General features: G+C 42.6%; 1 protein-coding gene across 3 annotated transcripts in view; it reads left to right on the forward strand.

The window, feature by feature from the left end:
• The first annotated feature begins 9,335 nt into the window (after window positions 1-9,335).
• ZRANB1 (zinc finger RANBP2-type containing 1) overlaps window positions 9,336-21,386 on the forward strand; it is a 59,254-nt gene continuing 47,203 nt past the window's right edge. Inside the window, exon 1 of one of the 3 annotated variants that reach the window (XM_055345858.1) lies at window positions 9,336-9,454. The gene's annotated coding sequence lies outside the window, so the exon portion shown is untranslated. The remainder of the gene's footprint in view (window positions 9,455-21,386) is intronic. The other 2 variants (XM_055345856.1, XM_055345855.1) reach the window with 2 other exon arrangements.

Raw genomic sequence — 21,386 nt, forward strand, 5'->3', positions numbered from 1 at the left:
TGCCCCTGGGGCAGACTGGCCTGTGAGGGCTGTGTCAGTGGCTCTCTGGCCTTATGGTCACTGGTTTGGTTGGGCCAGTAGGAGGCCCTGTCCAGAGACTGGAGGGAGGAGAGAGACACCAAAATGTTTACTCTGGCTTGTTCTCACTGGGCCCCCAGGTGACAAAGACTGTGTTACTCCAGGAAGGCTCTTGCCAGGTGGCCCTCCCTACAATTGCTCCCTCCCTAGGATTTGGTAGTGGTTCCCTCTTACTGCCAGCTCAGGGCTGTTTCATCGTCTTTGTTAGTTTTCTTCAACCTCACCCATGCATTTGTAAAGAATTTCAATTTTCCCATTGGAGCATGCTGTTTCTGCCTGGGACGTTGATATGTGAATCTTCTAACGACAACCACTAAGAATGGGGACAATGGTTATTTTGCCTACGACTTGTTTTGAGAAAATGTTTTCAACGTGAGTAGGATTTAAAGCCAGGCCCCGGACAACTTAAGTTTTTCCTGCTGTTTGTTTTTTACTATGAGAGTGGCGAATTGTTTGCATTTTCACAAGAATGTAAAGAGGAAGGATGTAGTTCTGCAAGGTGGTTGTACAATTTCAATGAGTTCTCAAGGCAGGTTGCTGACATCTTGCTTGAGCTCCCAGATGCTTGGAAGTGGTGGTCGTACCGCTGCGGTCCGGGGCAGACGCATGTAGTCTTCTTTCCCAGACCCACTGACCCTGCAAGGCACGTGGACTCCAGCTAACTTGCTTTCTTATCCGGTTACTGGCCTGCCTGCTGGCTCCTGAAACAAAGTGCTCTGAAGCTGATGCTAATTACCCGTCCAAAAACATTGGGTGAGATATTCACCCAGTTGGAGCACATTCCTTTTTTTCAAGTTCATCACCGAATGAGTTGGGTTTCAGGTTGAGTGCTTCTGCTATTTCTCATTTTCCCCGCAATTGAGAAGTCTCTTATTTCACAAATGCAATGAGGCCAGTAATCTGCGATCCTTCTGGTAAATTCTATTTGCAAGGACTGCTTCTTGAAAACAGTAATCTCAAAATTAGAGAAGGCACTGATATTTAGTTTTAATCCACACATTTTATGAAAACCTTGGTAAGCTATGTGTTTTCTGGGGCCCACCTAGGTCGATGAAAAAGTGTGGGCCCGGGTCACTGGGTTATAACTTCTGGGGCCCGTATTCTAATTCTAAAACGAGAGTCTCCTAACCTCTCTGTCCCTTGACTTTCCATTCAATCACTGGAGTTAACACCTACCTGACAAAACTGATGAGGATAGTATGGGGTAATGGATGGTAAAGTGCTTTGAAAAAAAAATTTAAATATCCTAGGGGTCCTTGGGTGGCTCAGTTGGTTGAGCATCTCATTCTTGATTTCGGCTCAGGTCATGATCTCAGGGTTGTGAGATGGAGTCCAGTGTCAGGCTCTGCGCTCAGTGGGGAGTCTGCTGGAGACTCTTTTTCTCTCTCCCTCTGCCCCTCCTCTTGCTTGCATGTGCTCTCTCTCTCTCTCTCTCTAAAATAAATAAATATTTAAAATAAAGAAAATTTAAATATCCTAAAGATACAAATTATTGTTGTTGTCTAAAAAATGATAAAATATAGCCTAAATCAATGATTTTTAGCCTTTTTTGGGTCATGAATGCCTTTGGAGAATTGACAAAAGCTATAGACCCTCCCTCCAGAACTGCATAAACCATCCAGCAGATTTTCTTATACAATTTTAAGGCATCCATGGATCTTCTGAAGCTCACTACACCCTTGACAAATTTCATAAAATACATCTTGGTTTTTTTTTTAAGATTGCTAAATGTAAAAGTGAATGTGTTAGATATAATTTTCATCTGCATTCACTTATAAGGCTTGACATTTAAATTTTTGCACAAGATACTGCATAAGATATATAAATTACAAACCAAAAAAAAAAAATCAAAAGGAAATACCAAACTATTCTGAGTTCTTGAACAAATTTTCAATGCATTGGGTTTTGGAACTAGAATAATGATTGTTGAAAATATCCTGAAGTATAAAAGCAAGAAAGCCAATTTAATTCATTCAGTAAATATTTCTTGAGCACCTATATGTGCTAAGCATCATTCTCAGTACTCAGGATTTAACAGTGAATCAGTCAAAATACCTCTACATATTTATTAAGTAAGCTCTATACCCAATGTGGGGCTCAAACTCACGACCCTGAGATCAAGGGTCTCATGCTCCAGCCAGGTGCCTCCCACAGTCAAAATATCTAGTGTACAGAGATGATACTTTCTATTCATCATGAAAGCCATTAAAGCTCCAGGTAGTGTACTAACACTAGCCTGTGATTCTCTTAGAGATTCATGTTTTACAACTTATGTGAACAACTGAGTAATTTCTGTATTAGTCCAAGAAACTTCATTTCTGTCTGACTGACCCCTTTTTAGCTTGTAATTTGTATATTGTAAATGTATAGCTACTATGAATCTTCTACATTGAAGATAACCAAATATTATGAACTCCATGGTTTCTTCCTAGCCATGAAGCTGCAATACAAATTTTTCTCTTTGGTCCACAGTTTGAATTTACATATTGTTTTTGAAGCCAACAAGACCATTTGCTTGAATCATTCCTATTCATTTAAGAAATACTTGAATGACATCATGAATGCTTTCAAATGTTTTGAAATATTTTTAGACTGTGGTCTCTGAGATGATTGGAAGGAGAGGAATGAAAAATATTGTGCCATTCCTAACTTTTTAGATAATTTATCACTTTAGTGTTTGGCAAAGTGGCAAAATATTTTCAATTCCATGAGCATTATATAATAAGATATGTAAGAAAGTATTAGATCCTAGATCAGTATGTTTATTTCCACTGTGCGTGTGTGTGTCAGGGGTGGTGGTGGAGGTGTCAACTTGTCAGCACTGGAATGGGAAGAAGTTTGCTTATAAAAACTACAAACTGGATAAAAATACTTCAGGAGGGATGAGAATTAAAGCACATTTGAGATTGACCAGATATCAGTTCTTCTTTTCACTTTTTCTTTTTTTAATTTTTAAATATTTTTTAGAGATTTTATTTATTTATTCATGAGAGACACATACACGCACAGAGAGGCAGAGACACAGGCAGAGAGAGAAGCAGGCTCCATGCAGGGAGCCCGATGTGGGACTGGATCCCGGATCCCCAGATCACGCCCTGAGCCAAAGGCAGACGCTTAACCGCTGAGCCACCCAAGTATCCCTTCACTTTTTCTTAGTTTCCTTAATGGGACCCATTACGTTACTCATCTTCCCCACTGTGTCCTGCCTCCTCTTCCCTCCTTGCCGAGCTAATCATATTTAAGCGCAAAACACAGCCTTTCCTATGCATTTGTACTTTCCAATTAAATGCAGGTCTCAACCTTTTTCTTTTTTTTTTTTACTGTCATGTCCATTTCAGAATAATTTCTTAAATGCATAAATGAGGAACTCTATTGCAATTTAATAGGTTTTCTTGTTATCAAGTGTCAAAAAAAATCCCTGTAATATTAAGCGCTTTTAAAATAACACTTTAAATAAGAAGCTAGTGGCGGGCCTAATGGTTACCACGGTTTCACAGTTGTGATAGAAATAAACCATATTTTGAAATATCTGCAACTGTAATGTGTCCTAAGAAATCCGTGACTTCTGCTGGTGCCAATGCCACAGGTTTGTTAATATTACTGTGGTTTATTGATTTATATTGATGATTTGTTTAGCTTCTTCATTTCCGTTAAACATTAGTGGAAATGAAGATGTCTTTTCTTCCCACCTGCAGTCACAGACCCCTATAGGGTATGGGGATCCCAGGTGAAGAACTACTCCCCACCACCCCTGACTGTTAGTCCCTTGGTCCAGAGACCAGCACACAGCACAGTGCCTGATATGGCATGATTCCTTGATAAATGTTATGTGAATTAAGTGAAACACCAAGCGGGGAAATCGACATTTGTCCAATACTTATGATTATTGCTAGGACTTTTTGCCTCTAATCTCATTGACTCTCTGATTAACTTCCGGAGCAGCCCTGGATTCCTCAGATGAGGAAATGGGGACTCAGGGTTGCTATGCAGCCAAGCAGAATTTAACTCTGGTCTGTTTGACTCCAAAGTTCACATTCTTTCCACCCTCACATTGTTGCCTCTTACAAAACTTTTCTAGGTCCAGAAAATAACACAAGGGAAGTCCTTTCAGATACTTGATGCCTCCAGACTTCTTAAGAAGACTCAGTAAAACATCAATTCTCTCGTAACTCAGTAAGTCCAACTTACAAGGATGCCTAGTTGAAGGTTTTTGAAAATTTCTTTATGTAGATGTAGGGTGAAGTTGTTTCTATGAGCATAAATTCTTACCCATGGAGATGAGACTACTTCCAGCAGGGTCAGGATTTGCTTAAATCAAATGAGCAGTAATCTGTTCGATGCCTTACACACATACTTAGCCCTTTCATGAGAGATTTCTCAGGCAGGTTTGTGGCTGGTGTCCAAGACGGTCACAGGATAATCCTATAATCCTGTATTCCACAAAACAGTGTCATTTATTGCATAAGAATGTATCAGGCAGCACTATTATATTGCATTTTCTACTGTAAAGAGATTTTTTTTTTCTTTAACTGAGGAATCATGTTGATCCTATACAGTAAGGGGAAGATACTTTGCAGTTTATGCAACTGTCATTTTCTGCAGCGTGGCTGAGAACTCATTCTGGTAACAATCAAACTCTCTAGCATTTCTTTTGAGGGAAGCTCACCAATTTTATAAATCTTGGTTCATAGAAGCATACATCCCCAACGGACACTAAGCGGGCTGCACCTGTTTTCCTTTCCTTCAGCAAAGCGCCTTTCATTTTCCCTATTTGGAAATGTCATCTCTCCTAAGTAGCCTCGGTAGTCTGACCTCCCTGTTCTGGGCCTGACTCTGGGCTTCTCAACCTTGCTGGAGTAACTGGTTCCTTGTCTCTCTCCTTTCTCCATTCTTGTCGGTCCACTTCCTCCCAACTTTTGTCCCGACATCCCCTGTTCTCTTCCAGCTTCCCAGCCCAGTCCTGAGCAGGTGACCGCATGCCTGCTGCCCACGAGGGGACAAAGTGTGTGGAGTCTGCTCTATCACCGCTCTCCGATCAGAATCCCCCAGCACCTCTATTTTTCCACATCTTCCTTTCCTTTTGTTTCTGAGAAAGAAGAGGCCCTTCTGTCTTCCAAGACAAAGCGCTGTGATCTGGGTTACCTCCCTGTGAGATGTGAATCACTTTTTTCCTTCTTCACCTTCTCTCCTGTTTGGAAAAGTGCACAGAGGCGCTCATTTTTTTTTTTTTTTTTTAGAGGCGCTCGTTCTTGAAAAAAATATGCAAAAGAAAACAAAATCTTTCCCTTATTCCCGTTACTCCCTGTGTATTATTATACCACCTGCCTTCTTTTCATTGGCAAACATTTTGGACTGGTTGGTAGTCTACTATAATCGCCGCTTCAATGCCCACATATGCCTTCAGCTTTTGAAATCTGGCTTCTTTCTCCATCATCCCACTGCGAATGGTTCTCTAGAAGGTCACTAAGCCTCTTGTTTGCCAAGCCCAGTGACTTTTCCTCTGTTCTAATTCTGAAGTCTCTAGAACCAGACATTGTTTATTACCATGTTCTCAAGCCTTACTGCTGCTCTGGCTTTCAGAGCACTTCTTTTATTTATTTATTTTTTTATGTCTTTCCAACCAGTCTTTTCTTTTCCTTCAGAGTTCTTGTTTCCTACTCCCCTGACTTTAGTGGTAACTTCTACATAGATAAGTCCCCGATGCTTATCTCCAGCTCCAGCCTATCACATTTCAGACCAGCATTTCCCCTGCTTGCTGCATATTTCCTCCTGAGCCCAGGATCTGGACAAACCTGATCACCTCTTACCTAGTTCCTCTCCCGTGTTTCACACTGTTAATCACCTCACTATCAGAGTTCTCAGACTTTTGATTCTTCTACTTCAGATTCAGACACTGGCAAACCCTGACCCCTGACCCTTCTCCTGCCACCTTACTTCATATCTGTCCCTCCTTTCCATTCCAACAGCTACTCTGGTTTGGGGTTCTCGTCTCTTAATTGGTTTCTCTGTCCCTGTTTCTACCCTTGTTTGTCCCACAGACATTCCAGGTTATATAGCTCCAGTACCGGCACTTTTCTGCTCAAAACCTTTCCATGGCTTTGAACTAGTAAAGGAATTAAGCTCAGATGCGTAATTTGGCGTTCAAGACCTTCACAAGAAGTAAAATGGAAATTTTATTTTCTATGGGTTATTTGGGAAACACCCAAGATAAAAGCCAAAACAACAAAATTACACTGTCCCTACACTTTAATACAAGAGTTCTAAGAAAAAGAACTTAATTTTTTAAACAGTGCATACTTCCCCCCCCCCAGCTTTAACATAGAATCATTTTTGGATTTGCTCTTCCTCTCAATTACAAGGTAATTTTCATTTGAATGTACTTAGCACATTCCACCTCCTATTATAATTATGGTTATTTTTATCTCACTCCCTTTCCTATGCTGTAGTCCCTCAAACACAGAATATGTCTCACTCATCTTTGTGTACTTCTCGTTCCTTGGCACAGGATGCTTGCTTTACGTTTGCTAACTCGAGTGAAGACTTCATAAGCCTTAGCCCGACAATACCCCCTTCTCTTAACAAAATCAACTACAACTCAAACTAAACAAAAACACCGAGTTCTGCGTTCTTGTTGACTCGTAGGTGAGGTGGTTTGCCAACTGAGGTGCAGGAAGGGGAAGCTGGAGGAACTCAGAAGCTCTTAAAACATTTTCAAAGTGAAATATTGGTTGGACCATTTGTTCTTATTTACTAATATGGTGTTTAAGCTACAGCCGTGTTAATTACATGTTAAGTTTTGTAGGCAAATGACTGTTGCCGATTAAACTCAATTTATTGACAAGTCTTTGACCAAGTAATATTCTGGGAAGATGGGGATTGTTGAAAATCTCTGTCACTGTGAGGACAAAATGTCCCAACATCATGAAAGGTCTTTGGTGAGAGGTAGCTCTACAAGGTTCTTCTTCTTAAGTGGCCATAGTAAGGCTACACACACATACCCTTAGCTTTTTTTTTTTTTTTTTTTACGATTTTATTTATTTATTCATGATAGACAGAGAGACAGAGGCAGAGACACAGGCAGAGGGAGAAGCAGGCTCCATGCCGGGAGCCAGACACGGGACTCGATTCCGGGACTCCAGGATCGCGCCCTGGGCCAAAGGCAGGCACCAAACTGCTGAGCCACCCAGGGATCCCCTACCCTTAGCTTTTTATGAGAATAATATCATGGACAGTTTTACTAAAAGAAGTCTCCCAGTTTCAAAAATCCAATTAAACCCTCAGTAATTCTTCCTATTGACGCTGAGGTGTCCAATACAACTGCTGACGCCCTTTGACAGTGATATATGGTTCTTCAACAGGTAACAAAGAGGTCTACACCTTTTAACGAGTTGCTGCTGCACTTTAAGGTCTTTCAAATTCTTGAAATGCAGTCTCGAAGTAGGAAGAACTCGAAGCGAAGTTCCACTAAGAAAAACAAAGCTCCCCAGCTGGAAAAATGTGAAAATTCGTGGGCTTTTTAGCAAAAGGCTAAAACGGCTTAGCTCTTTGGCTGTATGTATGTGTTTTTGAAAGATATTATTTATTTATTCATGAGAGACACACAGAGAGAGGCAGAGACACAGGCCGAGGGAGCAGCAGGCCCCATGCAGGGAGCCCGATGCGGGACTCGATCCTGGGTCTCTAGGATCAGGCCCCGGGCTGAAGGCAGGTGCTCAACCGCTGAGCCACTCCGGGATCCCTCTTTGGCTTTCTTTTCTTTTTTCTTCTTTCTTTCTTTCTTTCTTTCTTTCTTTCTTTCTTTCTTTCTTTCTTTCTTTCTTTCTTTCTTTTCTTTCTTTCTTTCTTTCTTTCTTTTCTTTCTTTCTTTTTCTTCTTTCTTTCTTTCTTTCTTTCTTTCTTTCTTTCTTTCTTTCTTTCTTTCTTTCTTTCTTTCTTTCTTTCTTTCTTTCTTTCTTTCTTCTGAAACTGGGAGACTTCTTTTAGTAAAACCCATGATATCATTCTCATTTTTCCCTCTTTGGCTTTATCTATCTATCTATCTATCTATCTATCTACCTATGTATTCATTCATTCATTCATTCCTCTTTGGATTCATTCATTCATTCCTCTTTGGATTCATTCATTCATTCATTCCTCTTTGGATTCATTCATTCATTCATTCATTCATTCATTCATTCATTCATTCCTCTTTGGCTATATTTAAAGTCAAATAAGAAACATCCAAAACGCATCGCCCCATCACGTATCCCGTGTAAGCCTTGGGCTCTGGGGATTCTCCCGGCAGGGCTTCTCCCAAGGGCTGTGGCGTATCCTCTGCCGTTACATTTCCGATTTACAGAGCAGGTGATCCTCTCCGTGCTGCGGAGCAGGCGGCCCTGGGGGAGCCAGCAGGGGGTAGGGGGGAGCGGGGAGCAGTCTCCCGGGCTGAGGCTTCTTGTGAGATGGCAGAGGCTCCGCGGCTTCACCTCGCCGATGTGCGCGCGAGCACTGTACGCACCAACACCCGCGTCCACACGTAGCTAGGGGCAGGCGCCTCGCGGGCAGCGCTTATGCAAACAACAGACGTTGTAAAAAAAAAAAAAAAAAAAGAGTCCAATAAAAACTCTTAATATTGGGTCTTGGAGCGAGAGTCGGGAGACCCGGCCCCCAGGGGTGGCTCGGGAGTCGGGCGAACAGGTGGCACCGTCGGGGCATCGCGACTGGGTCAGCGGAGGGGCCGCCCCGGGCACGTCGCCTGCGTCCCCGCCCCCCCACCCCCCCGCGCCGCGCGTTACGTCACGCCGCCCCGCCGCCTCCCAGCGTGCCCCGCACGCCGCCCAGGGCCCGCCGCAGCCTCACAATCGGGGCCGGGCGCCGGCATGACGTCACCCCCCCGCGGCCCGCCTCCTGCGCCCGGAAAGAGGCGGCCGCCCATTGGCTGCGCCGCTGGCGGCCTCCGGGCCAATGACGGGGCGGCGAGCGGCGGGGTCCGGCCTTGACGTTGTGCTGCTCGCCGCGGGGTTTATTTGGCTCCGGGGCCCCTCGCCGACGCCATTAGGAGCCGCAGCGCCCGAGGCCGCCCCCCGCCGCTCGCCCGCCGCGTCCCCCCGGAGCGCCCCGCGCCTCCGCGCCTGCTCTCCACCCTCCTGCCCCCGGGAGCCGGGAGCCGGGAGCCGCGCGCGGGCCCGCGGAGACCATGTCCTGACTGAGGGGAGAGGGCGGAGGCGGCGCGGAGGGAGGCGGAGAGGGGCCGGGCTCGGGGAGTCGCCGCGGGCTGCTCGGGGAGTCGCCGCCGCCGCCGCCGCCGCCGCCGCCGCCGCCGCCGCCGCCGCCGCCGGGCGCTGAGCACCGGACGGGGAGCAGGAGCCGGAGCCGGAGCCGGAGCCGCGGCCGCCAGGTAACCGGGCCCCGGGAGGCGCCCCCCTGCAGGCCCCTCGCGGCCCCCTTGCTCCCCCGGGCGGCGTCGCGGGCGGGGGGAGGGAGGCCGCTCGGCCGCCGCCGCGCTCCCATCTTGGGCTTCCCGGGTGCGGGGACGGCCCGGGCAGGGGCAGGGGCAGAGGCAGGGGGAGGGGGAGGGGGGAGGCGGCCGCCGCCGCCGCGCTTGTTTACCGGCCATCGATCCGCCGCGGCTACCTCTCTTCCGCCAGATTCCCCCTCCCCGCCCTCCGCGCCCTCCCCGCCGCCCCCCTCCGCCCCCCGACTTGGTTCCCTGCCACCCACGGGCAGGGGAGCGGGGAGCGGGGAGCGGGGCTTCCCCCCTTCGCTCCTGCTCTGCAGTAGGCCCCAATACTTGTTCCATCCCCGCGAGTTGCTGCTGGCCTCCAAACTTGTATTGCGGCCCTTCGGCCGCTTCCCGCCCCCCCCCCCCCCCCGAGGTGCCGAGTCTCCGAAAACAGAGGTGCGGGGCGACGGGGCCGGGCCGCGGAGGAGGAGCTGCAGCCCGGCCGAGGGACGTCGGCCCGCGGGGCTCGCGGTAACCGGGGCCCAGGGCGAGGATCTCGGCCGCCGCCGCCGCCGCCGCTTGCCGAGGCTCGTTTGAACAGACAAAAGGACTGTAAGGAACCCTGCGTCAGGCTCTAGGGACCGGCAGCCTGGGTGTTCAGCCTGGGAACTTCGAAGCGGCCCATTATCTCAGCCACAAAACTGGTGTTTTGAGACTCTCTGGCTGCAGATTTTTTGAGTTTCCGCGGATCGAGGCTCTTCCCCCCCCCCCCCCGCCAATTCCCCCAGACCAGGCAGGTGAAGCGCCGTCCTCTGGGCCCGGTGTTGGTGCGATCCGTGGTGCTGTCAGGAAACCGAACCTGCAGGAGCAGCGCTTTGGGGATACGCTTGAGAAACCCTAAAGTCTCGGAGAGCTTCCGTAAGGAGCCGCGCTGCTCTCTCCGTGGTCTCTCTCTTTTTTTTTTTTTTTTAAGTTGGACTTTATTATCACTTGTGCTGCCTCAAGGGTACTCCCCCCCCCCCCCCGTCTTGATCAAACGTGGATGACTCAGTGTACAAACCCTACGCCAGGGGAAACCGTGAAGAATTTTGATCTTGGTTTGTGCCAAGGGCCTTGGAAAAGCCACAGAAACTACATCCGTGCAAAACAAAGCTGAATCCATTCTGGGGGTTATTATTAATTGAATGAGGGAATGCTAAAGAAATTTAGAACCCTGCTGTCTCTTGATTTTTTTTTTTTTTTTTTTAAGATGATGCATTCACTTATGCGGAGATTTCATAGCATTGGTCTTACTGGGCTATCAGGGAAACTGAGAGGACAGTACCGACTCATTTTAATCTCTGGGGAGGATAGTTGAATGTCACGAGGGATTTTTATTTCTGTTGATGTTTCAGCACCTTTTATTAATGCTTGAGAGCATTAAGACGCTCTTTTGTTTACTTTTGAAACGTGCTTGGGTTAGTGTGATGAACTCGGTAGTGTGTTTTCAACTTATGGCCTCAACCTGCCTTTACGCAGATAAGGGTTATGGCTTATCACATTTTTAAGGGCTGAGGGCTAACACAGTTCTGGAGCCCACCATCCAGTTGTACAATATTTGAGGCAAATGGCCTTCTGTGTGTCACTGATATAGTGAGGGTTGTTCGATGTGCTTTCCACTTATATTGCTTTTATAATAAGTGGGAACTTTAAATAAATGGGAGTTGGAAAAGTACAGCACTTAAGTTTTTATTTAACTTGGTTTAAATTTTATTATTTGAGCATCGCTGCTGCCTCCCTCCTCTTCTAGTAATAAACTTATGCCCGGGCTTTGAACATACTTTCTCTGTGATGACCTGTTTCATTTGGAATATTTATGCTTGCTGATACTGTGGGTAAATAATATCTTGAACATTTTAACACTCTGCTCTCGTCACATCACAACCTAAAAACTTCCAGAGCACTTACATGCAAAGTAAGGTTTAAGCTTCTTGGTGTGGTGTTCAGGTTTCTTTGTAACCTGGACCTGATCCACTTCACGCTTAACTCTTATTTCTCCTCTTTTGTGGATTCTTCCCTCTAGCCAAACTAACTTGTTTGTTGCTGCTGTGAAGTCCCTCCTTTGGCCTTTCTTTCTGTTTGAAACCCTCTTCCGCTGTATTCATGGATACTCTCTTTGCGGCCAGGTTGAGTCCTGTCTCTTGAAAAGCCTTTCTGGCTATTTCAACCTCAAGGGATCTATTCACTCCTTTTTGTGTGTGTGCATGTGGAACTCTCCTTTTTTTTTTTTTTCTTAGCATATGCTATCCTGGATTTCAATATATCTTTTTATGTTTTTATTCTGGTTCCGAATTAGATTTTAAGACCTCTGAGAAATAGGTATGAATTCTTTTTCCGTGAAGACTGTATATTCAGCACTGAAATCTGAATGGATGCATACTCTGACAAAGTATTTTTGGTCATAGAAGTGTTCTAGGATATGCTCTTTGTAGTCTTTTAAGTAGTGGGGTTTCTGGAATTTTGAGGACATATGAGATAAAATACGTGAAGTTATGTCTGTCCCTTAAAAAAATTTTTTTTTTCTTGGTTGGTATGTTTATTTCTATTATTAGTGTGGTTTTCTTCCTGTAGAGTGTGCTCAACAATTTGGTAATGATCATGTATTCAAATAAACAGAAGTACTGTAGTTGTGTGGTTTACTTCAGATTTGAGTCTCGTGCAGTTCGGTTTGAGTTTGGCACCAGTGACACTAACGGAGGTCATTCCATATTTGTATACAGGTAACATTTAGCATCATGAGAAGGAGAAAATAATCTGTAGTCTCAGTTTGCATCCTTAACCTCAGATGTTGGCAGCATGTGTCATTGATCATGAGGCAGATGAGACACAGGACAATGTGTGATTCACTGCTACCTGTCAACGCTGTTGGAAGAAAACACAAGCCAGTCCATAGTATTTTTGTATACCAAAGATAATATGTGTAATTATATAGTACATAGGTGGGTGCTGATGTAGCAGGAAAATAGGTGTATATGTTTCTGTTGTGTGTGTGAGTAGGAGGCTTGGTATTTTATGGATACATAGTCTCTTAGCAGTAAACAATCTTGATTTATCCATTGCACATATGTGGAAACTTGACCTCTTTTCAGTTCATCAGAATATTTTTCCTTGTAATTGACTTTTTTTAGAAAGTAGTTTACATAAAAACTCTTTTAAGCAGCAGAAACCTTTTTAGCATAATCAAAGACAAAATTAGTTTATTACTGAACTTTCTAAATATTATTAGGCATTTTTACTTAGGCTGTTGGCATCCGTAAAAGGCACTTCCATGGAGTTGATACCGGGATTATTACTATTTAAGAAATCTGGATTAGTAAGCATTCTTTGCTTTCTGGAAGGGTGTTATTTTGGTTAAGATGACATTTTTGACAAGAACCATCAATTTGAGTTTTTAAATGGATGTTAGTCAGGTAAATTGAATATAAAGTTGATAATTTTTCAGCTGCCTAGTGAATTTAACTTTTCAGTAGTGAAAAAACGAATTTCCTTATTTTTATAATTCCTATATTTAGAGCAGGCTGTCCCACTCTCTCCCTAACCAACACAGTGTAATTTTGGTTTTTCACCATTTGGTAAGTCAGAATTTTATGTGGCTTGAATTCACATAAATAAGAAAATATTTGAATGCATAAAGCTTGTTGTGTATCTTTTCATTTTTTTTTAAATTTTAAAGTAATGGCTTCATTGAAGTTTATTTCATATACTATGAAGTTCACCCCCCCCCCTTTAAAAAGATTTTATTATTTGAAAGAGGGTGCAGGAGCAGGGGGGTGGGCAGAGGGAGAAGAAGAAGCAGGTTCTCAGCTGAGCAGGGAGCCCCACGTGGGGGGCAGACGCTTAACTGACAGCCACCCAGGTGCTCCAAAATTCACCCTTTTGAAGAAGTATATAATTCATTGGTTCTTAGTGTATTCACAAAGTTGTGTAGCCATCACCACTATGCAGAACATGTCATCACCCCAAAAACTGTACCGCTTAGCCCCAGTTCCTGGGAACCACTAATCTGTCTCTATGGTTTTGCTTATTCTGTACCTTTTTTTAAAAAAATATTTTATTTATCTATTTGAAAAAGATTTTATTTATTTCTTCAAGAGACACACACAGAGAGGCAGAGACACAGGCAGAAGGAGAAGCAGGCTCCATACAGGGAGCCTGATGTGGGACTCGATCCCGGGACCCCAGGATCACATCCTGGGCTGAAGGCAGGCGCTAAACCGCTGAGCCACCCAGGGATCCCCTAAAGATTTTATCCACGAGAGATACAGAGAGTGAGAGGCAGAGACATAGGCAGAGCGAGAAACAGGCTCCCTGCAAGGAGCCCAATGCGGGACCTGATCCCGGACCCTGGGATCATGCCCCGAGCAGAAGGCAGATGCTCAACTGCTGAGCCACCCAGGTGTCCCTATTCTGTACATTTCTTATAAGTGGAATCCTATAATATGACACCTTTTGTGTCTGACTCCGTTCACTTAGCATAATGTTTTGAAGGCTTATTCATGTTGTAACATGTATCAGTGCTTTTTTTTTAAATGGCTGAATAATTAATAGTGTATGGATATAGCCCATTTTGTTTATGTTTATCCATTCATTGATTGATGGACATTTAGGTTTCTACTTTTGGGCTGTTATGAAGTATGCTGCTATGAATACCTGTACAAGTATTCGGGTGGACAAAGGTTTTCATTTCTCTTGAGTATATACCTGGCAGTGGAAGTGCTGGGTTATATGGTAACTCTGTTATCACTTTGATTGGAATTCTGAAGGGAGGACATCATTTCTGTGATTTTTATTTATTTATTTATTTTATTTTTTATTTTTGTGATTTTTAACAAAAAGTTTTAAATCCCTAGCTTTTTTTAGTTGGGGTAATAAGTTATTACAAATTTTTATTATAAAAATTCATTTTTTGGTATTTAGTGAAGCTAAAGTTTGTTTTCAAACGGGAGCTATATTAATTTGCAGAACTAATTTTGACTAATATTTTTTTTGAAATTCTACCCTTTGAATACCAGTGGAATATTTCATTGCTTTTTATTGCCTAAATGATGAGTAAGTGACTGTTGGAGAGCAGACATTGTTTATAGACACATAAAGGTGAATTTTTCACAGGCAATCATTGGAAACCATAATTCACAAAACTATGAAACGTTAGCATAAGGTTAGGTTTGTGTCAGGAAGGGCTTTAGAGAGATGGGGACATTTAAGCTGGTCCTCACAGAAGTAAGTAGGTTTCTGAAAGCGGGTAAAAATGGAGGGTGGAAATGGGCAAGCATCCTGTGCAGAAGCAAACCTGTGTGTGAAGGCATGGAGATGTGAAAATGACATGTCCTGTTTCGGTACCAGCAGCTTTAGGATAACTAAAGCATGTGGATGAGATTGGAAAGGCACTCCTATAGAGTCCCCCCTGCCTCACTTATCCCAGAGCTAGTATTGTGGCTGGGAATTAGAAAGGTAGAGTGGTCCTCTTTAGAATGGACCATCTTCACAGATAGGAAGACAGAAGAATTTTGTCTTCTTACTCTGTCTCTGTGTGTGTGTGTGCTGGAATATGTGTGTGTGTGTGGGATATTTATTAAGTTGAGAATTTGAAGGCATTTTTTTTTATAGAAATTCATCTAGCAGGTTAATTATTGGGCACCTACTGTGTGCTCTGAAGTTTAGGATTTTCAAAAAGTAGATAATATAAAACACTGTTACAGAGGCTACTGAAATTAAAACATTTAGTGACAACCTGAAAATCACTCTTCCAAAAGCAATTCTACTGGATATTGTGGTATCCAGGTGGACAAGGCAAATTACTTGTATTTGCATTCCTTTTTTTTTTTAATTTATTTATTTATTTATTTATTTATTTATTTATTTATTTATTTATTTATTTATTTATTTATTTATTTATTTATTTATGATAGTCACAGAGAGAGAGAGAGAGGCGGAGACACAGGCAGAGAGAGAAGCAGGCTCCATGCACCGGGAGCCCGACGTGGGATTCGATCCCGGGTCTCCAGGATCGCGCCCCGGGCCAAAGGCAGGCGCCAAACCGCTGCGCCACCCAGGGATCCCTGTATTTGCATTCCTATATGGAGAGGCAATCTAGGAGCAAACAAACAAACAAAAAACCAGATAGTGGTAAGAGCCATGCAGATAAAGCAAGCAGGGTGATGTGGTGGATGTGACTGAGTGGTCAGGGAAAATCTTTCTGTGGAGGTGGTATTTAAACCTAGATCTATCTCAGTGATGAGAGCTGGCCATATGAAAATCTGGGGATAGAGGATTCTAGGCAGAAGAGATTTCAAATCCAAAGCTAATGTGAGAGCTTGCTGGTAAAAGGGAACAGAATGAACTCCATTTTCTATGTTGAGATTTTCAAGAAAGGCTGGCAAATTTTAATTTTATTCTGAATGGATTGGGAAGCCATTAGAGGGTTTTAAATCTTTGTGTTGTGATTTGGTTTACGTTTCTAAAGGATCCATCTGGCTTCTGTGTGAGGATGGTGGGTAGAGTAGAAAGCTGTAAGCCTAGTGGGGAGGCTTTGTCCTAATCCGCAAGAGAGTTGATGGTGGCTGGACCTGGGGGTGTGGTAGGGGATTCTGGAGGAAAATAAAGATTTTGGGGCTTGTTTTGGAGTAATGTCAGTGCCTTGTGGTAGCTAGAGACAGTGACTATAACTAGTCAGCCTGTCTTGTCACTTAATATTCGTGTTTTATTCTAAGGAAATGCTTTTGTGATCCTGGAAGGCTGTGGTACACGAATGCGAAAAAAACAGGAGTCAGAATCTGGGGTTTACTTCGTAAGGCTTTGTGACACTAGGCAAATCATTTTACCTTTCCTGGAGCCCTGGATTCCGTGTCATTAAAATGAATGTATTTGTACCTCAGGGAGATTCAAGGTACCTTAGGGGGAGAGTACCTGAGGGTTCTTAGGATTAAGTGAAGTAATATAAGTGTTCCGTGACCTAAAGCTCCATACGTAATTTAAGGTGGTATTGTTTGAAGTTGGCAATTGTTTTGGTAATATTAATTATTGGATATGGATCTTGAAGTTACTGGCTTTAGTACCTACTTAAAGACAGATGTGGCATTGTTATTGTAATTTCTTTTCAATGAAGACCCTTGAGTCTTAAGCATTTGGCCAATACCCTGTGAGTCAGTAATGGATGGCGAGGGACTTGAACTTGTGTCTATGAAGTGCAATACATCTTCCTGTATATGAGAGAAACGAATATAAATATCAAGAGATGGAACTCATCTTCCCGTAGTAGATTAAAGTAGATTTCAAATTAGTACTTTGGTGAGAGGCCCTAGTAAAATCACTAAAGGATAATATTGTAGTATATTCTTGAAGTGTGTGTATCTTTGTGTTTGGAAGAGTTTGGAGATACTTCAAGATCTGTCATGGGGCACCTGGGTGGCTCAGTTGGTTAAACATCTGTCTTTTGCTCAGGTCATGATCCTAGGGTCCTGGGATGGAGCCCCACATCGCGTTCCCTGCTCAGTGGGGAGCCTGCTTCTCTCTTTCCCCCTGCTCCTGATCTCTCGCTCTCTCTCTTAAATAAATGGGTCTTTATTCTCCTCCTCTTCCGTCCTCTTTTTGAAAGATTTTATCAGGAATGATCTTTGATGCCCTGTTTAGGATTTTAACTTCAGTAGGATGCTCTTGAAAATTTCAGAGCAGCAGAATAGCAACATCAGATTTTTTTTTTCTTTCTTTTTTGACCACCCTGGTAGAGATGTGGAGTACGAGGGTAGGAAGACCAGTTAGAAAAGTAGTTGAGGAAAGAAATGATGAACTAGGGCTTAATGATAGGGATGGAAAGAAGGGCTAATTCTTGAGAAAGGTTTAGGGTATAGGAGGCATATTTATTCTCTGATAAAAAGGACTTTTCTATACCTAATCCATGATTTTTGTCAGGATAAAAATAATATATGTGAAAGTATTTTGTAAGTGGTAAGATTTACTGTGTGATGTGTGTATATATATAAATAACAAATATATATTTTCCCCAGAACTGTTTGAAAATGAGTTGCAGACTTGATATTCCATTATCCTTAAATATTTCAGTATATATTTCCTAAAAAGCAAGGACTTTATGCTACATAACCACAATATAATGATCAAAATCAGGAAATTAACATTGTATGATTATTATTATGTAATTTTTAGTAAGATTCTACAAATCTTTTTTTTTAAGATGGAGGTTTCGCTATTTATTTAGATCTTTTTAAGTAATATCTACATCCAGTATGGGGCTGGAACTTCCATCTCCAAGATTGAGTCACATGCTCTACGAACTGAGCCAGCCAGGTGCCCCAAGATTCTACAAATCTTGCTCAACTTTTGTTACTCCATCAATGTTTTTTATGAAGGCAAAAGAAAATCTCAGATTATGTGTTGCAGTCTTTTGCCAGTTTTATATAAGGTCCTTTAATTGGAACAGTAAAGCCTTTATATCTCATGATATTGATGCTTTTGAAGAACATAGGATTACTTATTTTGTAGAAGGTTTCTTAATATGCTATGTCTGATATTTGGAGTCAGATTATGCACTTTTTGACAAGAATTCCACAGAAGTGATGCTATGTTCTTCATATAGCATGTCGGGAAGCAAATGATGTCATTAACTGTATGGTTAACTTCTGATTATTTGGTCATGGTGATGTCTATCAGAATTTGAAATATACCAGTTATTATTGTGGGGACATACTGGAAACTATTTAAATATCTGGTTAGGGACGCCTGGGTGGCTCAGCAGTTGTGCCTCTGCCTTCGGCTCGGGGCGGGGTCCTGGAATCGAGTCCCTCTGCATGGAGCCTGCTTCTCCCTATGCCTGAGCCTGTGCCTCTCTCTCTGTGCCTCTCATGAATAAATACATAAAATCTTAATAAATAAATGAATGAATGAATAAATACCTGGTTAATCTCAGATTTTCACCCGCTAGTTTTAACATCCACTGATGATTTTCTTTTTCCCACTGATGATTTTTTTAACATCATAACTAGCTATTGTTAACTAGTTTAACATCCTTTGGTGATTGCCAAATGGTGATTTTTTTCTAATCCAGTTACTCTTTTTGCATTTATTAGTTGGATTTTTACTGTAAGGAAGACCTTTCTCTTCTTATTTGCTTTTTTGTGTGTTTGTCAATGTCTATGAAGACTTACAGATTTTTATTTTAGTCAGTGTTTTAAAAGCTTTATTGTTGGGGCGCTGAGTGGCTCAGTCTGTTGAGCGCCTGACTCTTGGTTTCAGCTCAGGTACATGATCTGAAGGTCCTGGATCAAGCCCTGCATCTGGCTCTGCCCAGCATAGACTGTGTTTGAGGTTCTTTCCTCCTCCATCCCCCTGTGCTCTCCCCGTCCCCTTGTTCTCTTTCTCTCCTCTAAAATAAATAAGTAAAAAATATATATATATTTTTAATTTTTATTTACTTAGGATAGTCACAGAGAGAGAGATAGAGAGAGAGGCAGAGACACAGGCAGAGGGAGAAGCAGGCTCCATGCACCGGGAGCCCGATGTGGGATTCGAATCCGGGTCTCCAGGATCGCGCCCTGGGCCAAAGGCAGGCGCCAAACCGCTGCGCCACCCAGGGATCCCCTAAAATATATTTTTTTAAATAAAATCTTTATTGTCATTGTTTATGTTGATGCTCAGGTTAATCCAAATTTGGCCAGTGGGAGCTCTTCCTACTAATATTTGTGTCCTTTTTTTTTTTTTTTTTTAATTTTTTTTTTTAACTTTTTTATTTATTTATGATAGTCACAGAGAGAGAGAGAGAGAGGCAGAGACACAGGCAGAGGGAGAAGCAGGCTCCATGCACCGGGGGCCCGACGTGGGACTCGATCCCGGGCCTCCAGGATCGCGCCCTGGGCCAAAGGCAGGCGCCAAACCGCTGCGCCACCCAGGGATCCCTCTTTTTTTTTTTTTTAATGTAACATTTTAGGTGTTGCTATATTTCAGATTTGGTTTTATTTTTTAGAGCAGCTTTAGGTTCAAACCAAAATTCCTGTGGCCTTTTAAAAACTCATCATTCTTTGAGAGCTGATTGTTTTTTTAAAAGAAGAAAATGTTTCCTGTGTATTAGTGACTAGAAAAGTTAAGCAAATTTTTAAAAATAAACTATTTTTAGAGTGATTTAGGTTTATAGTAAAATTGATCAGAAAGTATAGAGTTCTATATCCCTTTGCCCCAACACATGCATAGCTTTCCCCAAAATCAACCATAACAGAGTGGTACATATGTTATAATTGATGAATCTACCCTGAGAAATCATTATCAGCCACACTCCATAATAGGTGATAGCACTATCATTCTGTATGTGTCAAGATCTATAGAATGTACAAGTATCCACCATTATAGTGTTGTACAGCGTTATTTTCACAACCCTAAAAATCCTCTCTGCCCTGCCTGTACATCCTTCCCTCCCCAGAACCCCTGGCAACCACTAGTCTTTTTACTGTCTCCTTAGTGTTGCTTTTTCTGGAATATCGTGTAGTTGGAGTCACTAAGTATATAGCCATTTCCCATATTGGCCTCCTTCACTTAGCAATAGGCATTTAAGTTTCCTCTGTCTTTTTATGGCTTGATCCCTCACTTTTTAGTACTGAATAGTATTTCATTATACCACAGTTTATCCATTCACCTCAGATCATGTGTCACACCTACTGAAGGACATCTTGGTTGCTTGCAAGTTTTGGAATTACGAATAAAGCTGTTACAAACATCTGTATGTAGACTTTTGTGTGGATGTAAGCTTTCAACTACTTTGGGTAAATACCAAGGCACACACTTCCTGGATTGTATGGTAAGAGCATGTGTAGTTTTGTTTTTGTTTTAATATTTTATTTATTTATTCATGAGAGACACAGAGAGGCGAGACACAGGCAGAGGGAGAAGCAGGCTCCATGCAGGGAGCCTGACGCGGGACTCGATCCCGGGACTCCAGGATCATGCCCTAGGCGGAAGGCGGTGCTAAACTGCTGAGCCACCTGGGCTGCCCGCATGTGTAGTTTTGTAAGAAACTGTCAAACACTCTTCCTAAGTGGCTATACTATTTTGCATTTGCATCAGTAATGAACGAGAAGTATTATTGCTCTGTGTCCTCCCTAGCGTTTGGTGTTGTCAGTGTTCTGGATTTTTGCCATTCTAATAGGTGTGTAGTGGTATCTCATTGTTTTAATTTGCGATTTCCTGTTGACACAAGATGTTGAGCATTTTTTCATGTGCTTATTGGCCATCTGTGGATCTTCCTTGGTGTGAGGTATGTCTATTTAGGTCTTTTGCCCATGTTTTAATTGGATTGTTATTGTTAAGTTTCAAGAGTTCTTTGTAAATTTTGGATAACAGTCCTGTAGCAGATACGTCTTACAAGTATTTTCTGGCTTGTCATTCCCTTGACAGTGTGTTTTGCGAGTGGAAGTTTTTAATTTCAATAAGAAATACTAAGGTATTTCTTTTATGGTATTTTATCCAAAGTTATCCATAGTTAAGGTCATCTAGATTTCCTTTTATTTTGTCTTCTAGGAATTTTATAGTTCTTCATTTTACGTTTTAGGTCTGTGATCCATTTTGTGTTTTTGTGAAGAATGTGAGGTTTGTATTTAGAGTAAATTCTTTGCATGTGGATGTCTAGTTCTAGTGCCATTTTTTTTGGAAAGATATCTATTCTTCATTGTGTTGCTTTTACTCCTTTGTCAAAGATCAATTATCTATATATTTGTAGTTCTATTTCTGGGCTCAGTTCTATCCCATTGACTTATTTGTCTCTTCTTTTGCCAATAACACACTGTCTTGATTACGGTAGTTTTATATAAGTTTTGAAGTTAGGGTAGTCAATTCTCAGACTCTTAAGTAC

This window comes from Nyctereutes procyonoides, unplaced genomic scaffold, assembly GCF_905146905.1.
Source record: "Nyctereutes procyonoides isolate TBG_1078 unplaced genomic scaffold, NYPRO_anot_genome, whole genome shotgun sequence".
Taxonomy (NCBI): domain Eukaryota; kingdom Metazoa; phylum Chordata; class Mammalia; order Carnivora; family Canidae; genus Nyctereutes; species Nyctereutes procyonoides.